General features: G+C 42.4%; 1 protein-coding gene across 1 annotated transcript in view; it reads left to right on the top strand.

Moving 5' to 3' along the window:
* The first annotated feature begins 2,357 nt into the window (after nucleotides 1-2,357).
* Nucleotides 2,358-5,548, top strand: part of neo (ZP and PAN domain-containing protein neyo) — a 105,375-nt gene continuing 102,184 nt past the window's right edge. The window contains 1 exon segment of the mRNA XM_011499610.1: nucleotides 2,358-2,565. The gene's annotated coding sequence lies outside the window, so the exon portion shown is untranslated.

Here is a 5,548-nt window from a genome sequence, read left to right on the forward strand (position 1 = left end):
TAGGGAAACTGTGACTCGTTCATCTTTCGGCATTTTATCGTAAAATCGACGTTGCCATAAATGTCGAATGAAGCCGACTTTTACAATATTATTTTTTTCATAATTTGTACATTTTTGGATAATTGTCGTACCAAAGGCGTTGAAGTGAAATTCTCGCAGTGAGTTATTTACTACAGGCGATACAAAAATGTGTTTGCCCGAACGTTAATTTTTTAAAATTAAACAAATACGGTTAGTGCGAATTCTTACTTGCAAGCGCATTTAAATGCCAATAACAATGCTGCCGAGGCAATTGAATTTCGAGATATTGGATTTAAAAGAGTCAGCTTTTGAGAATAGATTTTTGGTAATAAAGTGTCCGTTGCTCGCGTGCAAAATGCTTTCCGATAAAATTAGCATAGAACCAGCCATTGTTAAGCTCATGCTTCGGTGTTATAATAATCATTGGCGAATGATACGTTAATTGAAATTAATGTTCTCCGATGATGTGTTACGTTGTTCTCGCTTTTACTTTGTAACGGAAAGATAAGACTTTAAAAATTCTTTAACTGCCGAGTATCAAAAAGAGTGATTGATTTGTCCAAATACCTGCCTGAATAGTCGTACACCTGTAGCGCTCGAGGTGGGCGAACTGTATCCACATTTTTCGCACGTTTTTACCGATAGTGGACTAATTTTTCAGATGCCATCGAAGCTGCACTGCCCACCATGAAGTACACTTACCATGTACAGCAGCATGTACATACATTCATATGTAAATTCATAGGCTAATAACAATTTGACATGTTAATACGGAGTTAATAATAATAACACTTAAAATGCAATGTCTACGACTTTCCGGAGTAGCGATTCAGTTTCTTGCTCCGTCGAGAAATAAACAATCGAGGAAAACAGGAGTGTGAAATTCTTGTACATGGTAATGTAATATTAATTTTGTTAATGTATTTATCAATGGCTTTGATGCAATAAAAGTTCGTATTCGCTATGCAGATGAGAACTATTTACATATGTATGGTAGACGCAACTGTAGCATTTATATTAAGTATACATATTACTTATTTTAATGGCTTTCTAAAGAATATTTCATTTTATACTTTGTTAAGAAGTAATGCCGTGGCACATACGTTTTATTGACAAAGAACGCTGGACTTTTCTCGATAATCTTAGAAATAATAGTACAGTTATTGTAAATTATTTACAACGCTGTCATCGTGAAAATTATGTGGTGCTAAAGTAGTATGCGTAACTTTATAAAAGAACACTATTATGAACGTTGTCTCATGTTCACATATTAAGCCTTCATCTTTTAAAAAATTGGCAAATTATGCAAAATCGATAATTAGTATACGCGGGGAAAAAATCGTGTAGTCCGTAATGACACGTAAATAAATCATTCTATTGAAGACGGAGCTGTGAAAGGGAATACAAACTGCTCATTTAAAAAGTGAGTTCTCGCTGACAATCCATTAGAACAATCGAACGGTATATTTAGAAGAAAAATAAAATGTCGAAATGCCAAGGGAATTCGTCATCTCGTATCTTCGAGCGAAATGCTGATGATCGAAGCAATCGCCGGTCAATCGGTGCGTATCTTGAACCAAAAATGTATGCGAATATAATGGGGGTTAGGAGGGCGAATGGATGATGATGGGGGTTGTGATGGGGGTTGGGGGGTGGGAGGGATGGAGGAGAGATTAGAAAGAACAGTAGTCATAAACGGTAAAAATCACAAGCTAGATCGTGGAAGAGAAGAGTTAGCGATAGATGAGTGAAACGGCGAAGGATGGGGGACGGTATCGGATGCAATGAATCCGAAGAATGTGCTAAAAGAGGTCGTCGCATTTCTCAACGGCGGTGACGATGGTGGCAGGAACCGTGGGTGCAGGAACAGGAGCAGGAGCAGGAGCAGTGGCAGCAGCAACAGCAGCAACAGCAGCAACAGCAGCAACAGCAGCAACAGCAGCAGCAGTGGCGGCGGCTATCGTGGCGGCAGCGGCGGTGGCGGCGGCGACGACGGCGGCAGCAGCGACGGCAGCAACGACGACGAATGAACGTCCACTACGGGGGAAGGCATAAGGATAGGCAGTAGTAGGCCTGGCACCAGGAAAGAGGAAGAAGTCAGTGGAAGGGGGAAGCTCGAGAGAGAGAAGAGTCGGAGAGCGGCAGGTATTGGAAGGTGGGGGGCATGGAAAAGAGAGAAATCGTAGGTAGAAAGACAGAGAGAGAGAGAGAGAGATAGCGCGAGAGAACCAAGGGGGAGGGAGTGGGATGAGGAGAGGAGAGGAGAGGCCGATCGAAAACCGGCGGTGTGTTTCAGCGGTGGAGGCGATCGTGCGTACCGTTTCTGTCCTCCTTAGGCGGCTCTTCGCTGCGGTCTCTTCAGACGTCGTCGGTCGGTCGCTCGAGGAAGAGCCTCACGGTGTAAGTGCGCCAGGTGTTTACCGCGGCTCTATCAGTGTTGTACCTATCGCTCTCCTTCATTCACTTCGACTTCGCGCACTTTGGCTTTCGCGCTCCGCTACCATCAACGCGCCTCCTCATTACAGGGGACCACCATAAAAATACGTAAGGGATCTGCCTTTCCTCTCTATAACTCTTATTCTCTTTAAGTGCTGCGTACTTCTCTGCCTTCTTCCTACCCTTCTTGCCACTCTCACCCTCTAATTCAAACGGACACGCGCCCTCGCATACACAAAAGCTCTTTTCTATCTCTCTCTCTCTCTCTCTCTCTCTCTCTGTCTCTCGCTCTCTCTCTCTGTCTCTCGCTCTCTCTCTCTCTCTCTCTCTCTCTCTGCCTCTCTCATTTGAACTTATCGTTATTTCAAAAATTCACGCGATAAATCGATCTTGAGATTTTTCGGATAGACGCTCGTCCACTCTCTATTGTCGATTTCATCGCGCATGTTGCAGAAATCGAAATCGGGTGGGTTTGCTAACAAACACGTGTGCAACTGCTGTACTTCGTGCAGAGTGAATTTTTCTCTTGCGAATGTATACGTAAAGAGCGAATGTGATACGAGAGATATAAAGAGAGAGAGAGAGAGAGAGAGAGAGAGAGAGAGAGAGAGAGAGAGAGCGCGCGAGAGGGTCGAGGGACCGGAAATTTCTCATCGAGAAGGGAATTCCCGGTATTTGCTTGCATTACATCCGTACCGTCATTGTATGCGTCTGTGTATGCAGGTGTGTCTGATCGGTGAGCTCGCAGGTGCTTCCTGATAGAACGAATCTAAGACTACCACAGAAAGTAGTGAAGGTCGTCGTCATCGTCATCGTCGTCGTCGTCGTCGTCTTCTCGATCACCACCGCCGTCGCCTTTCAATCAGGTGCGTCTCTTTTTGGCTCCTTACACGCCATCGTCCGCCTGCACCAGTCGCCTGACTCGGCACGTGCCCTCACGTGTGCTATCGAACGCGTAATCGAGCGTCTACACGGCCCTCGGTTACCAGTGCCAGTGCATCTTTGCCTCCTCTGCACGAACGACCCGTGAGAGAGGACGAGGGAAAGATAGAGCGAACGATTGTGCGAGCGCGTGTAGGTGCGTGCGTGTTGGCTGGATCGTGAGGGGCCGGCGGGAGGAAAGAGTCGGAGCGGAAGAGAAGCGCGCGCTCACGTCTATATGTATTTATTCTGCGAAAAGTGCCGGGTTCAGTTTCTTCTGCGCGGCTCGTAGCTTAGTTCTCTCGGTTGTTAAAGTGTTGACGCTTGGGCGAGTTGGCCGGAGGATAGCGCGCCCGAGTATATGCTTTACGGTAATCTCGCCAAGTGGACTGAAGAGTTTGAGTGAGAGGGGAAAAAATAATTGGCCCTCTTACGACTCAAATGGCCGGGGCCACTTCCCTTCCGCTCCTATATCGTAATTCTGATTCGCGGACGACTGTCAGATGACAATGTATTTTTTTTCGTTCCTCGAAGGAGTGTTTTTGGATTTCTTACTCTATCTCACTCTCACTCACTCACTCACTCACTCTCTCATTCCGTGCGTGCTTATTTCTGTGTGTATGTGTATGCGTGCGCGCGTTTTTTAACGAATATTCCATATATTAGATTATGTAACGAACGTTACATCCGAGACGTTATTTCCGATAATCGCATTGTCGTTCACATAAAATCGTACTTTCCGTAATTCTATCAAATTGCGTAATGTATCGCATTATGTTCTGGTTATTCGTTTAGTCAGAAGTTATAATGTACTTGGGCTCCGACCTCTCGTATTGTAGTGCAATAAATAGAAAATCTTGCCCGATGACAGTAAGAGTCTTAAAAAAAAAATTGTGTGACTAAATTATGTTAGGAGTGAGCTGATTAATAAAGAAGGTGATGCCAAATAGACATTAGAAGGATATTATGAGCGACGGCAGAGTTTCATTTTATGCCGGTTGCGTCATCGTATAAATCGCAATAATAAATGCGATATCGGATAAAAATTTTATTTCAAGCATTAAGTAGAAAAAGTATGATTGTGTAGTGGTTCGGTGATGTACGTTATCTCGCCTTAAATATCCCATTGATCGGCGCACTTTATTAACATAATAAATACTAGATAAATATTCTGTAAAATTTTTGGTTAATCGAAACTAGGCATCGTTTTCCTGTCTTTTTCATCAATTATCCAGAGGTTTGCTTCTGCATACATAACAAGTCATTTTATACAGATGGAGATATAGAATATTTGTAAATTTGCGCAATTTGAAAATTAAGCTCCCAGTAGGGAGCTTATATTTATATTCTGTCCAAACCATAATTATACATTATAACACTTTTTTTACACAGGCTATTATAATTAATCGGATAATAATTTTCAGCACGAGTTCGTGCATACGTATTTCACGCCATATTTTCATTTCAGATTATGGATTTTAATTATCCATCATAATTGCAAGTCCCGGTATAAAGTACGATTAGTTAATATTGTAAAAATTGAAAAGTCAAGGAGTGCTTCAATACAGCCTTCCGTTTATAATTATTTTAAAAATTTGCCACTTTTTTTCTGATCAGTTGGTTAGCATTATTAATGTAAATTGTAATTAATTAATTATAAACAATATTTATAAGTACTGTAAGAGCGAATCGAGGCGCTTGCTCAAGGCGCGTTGCCTAATTAATAAGAAGCAACGTCGAAACTTATTCATGATATTCGATAACTGTAAATTCTAATTTGGCAGTTCTTTGAACCTTGTGAAAAACATAATATCATTCCCCCATCCTCGCTAAACAATTGTTACGTCATAATTACAAGGACAGACCGCACGAATACCATGGGACCAAGAATTCCCATCATTTCTAGAAATGACTTTTTACGTGTGTGCTTTGCACTAAGTACTTTTTAATTGGCTAGTTTGAATCAAATGTATATAGCCCGCCGAAGCCGGGAATTAATTTACCGTTACCGCTTACTCAAATAATTAATCGAAGAATTCGATTGCATTACATGTTCGAACACTTTATATACCCACACATTACGAGTAATTAATCTTGTTGGACAGGATGGGCGGAAGGACGTGGCGCAAATAGGGTGGAGTGGGGGAGGGAGGTGTTATTGGTTTGGGGT

This window comes from Ceratosolen solmsi, unplaced genomic scaffold (assembly GCF_000503995.2).
Source record: "Ceratosolen solmsi marchali unplaced genomic scaffold, CerSol_1.0 scaffold35, whole genome shotgun sequence".
NCBI lineage: Eukaryota > Metazoa > Arthropoda > Insecta > Hymenoptera > Agaonidae > Ceratosolen > Ceratosolen solmsi.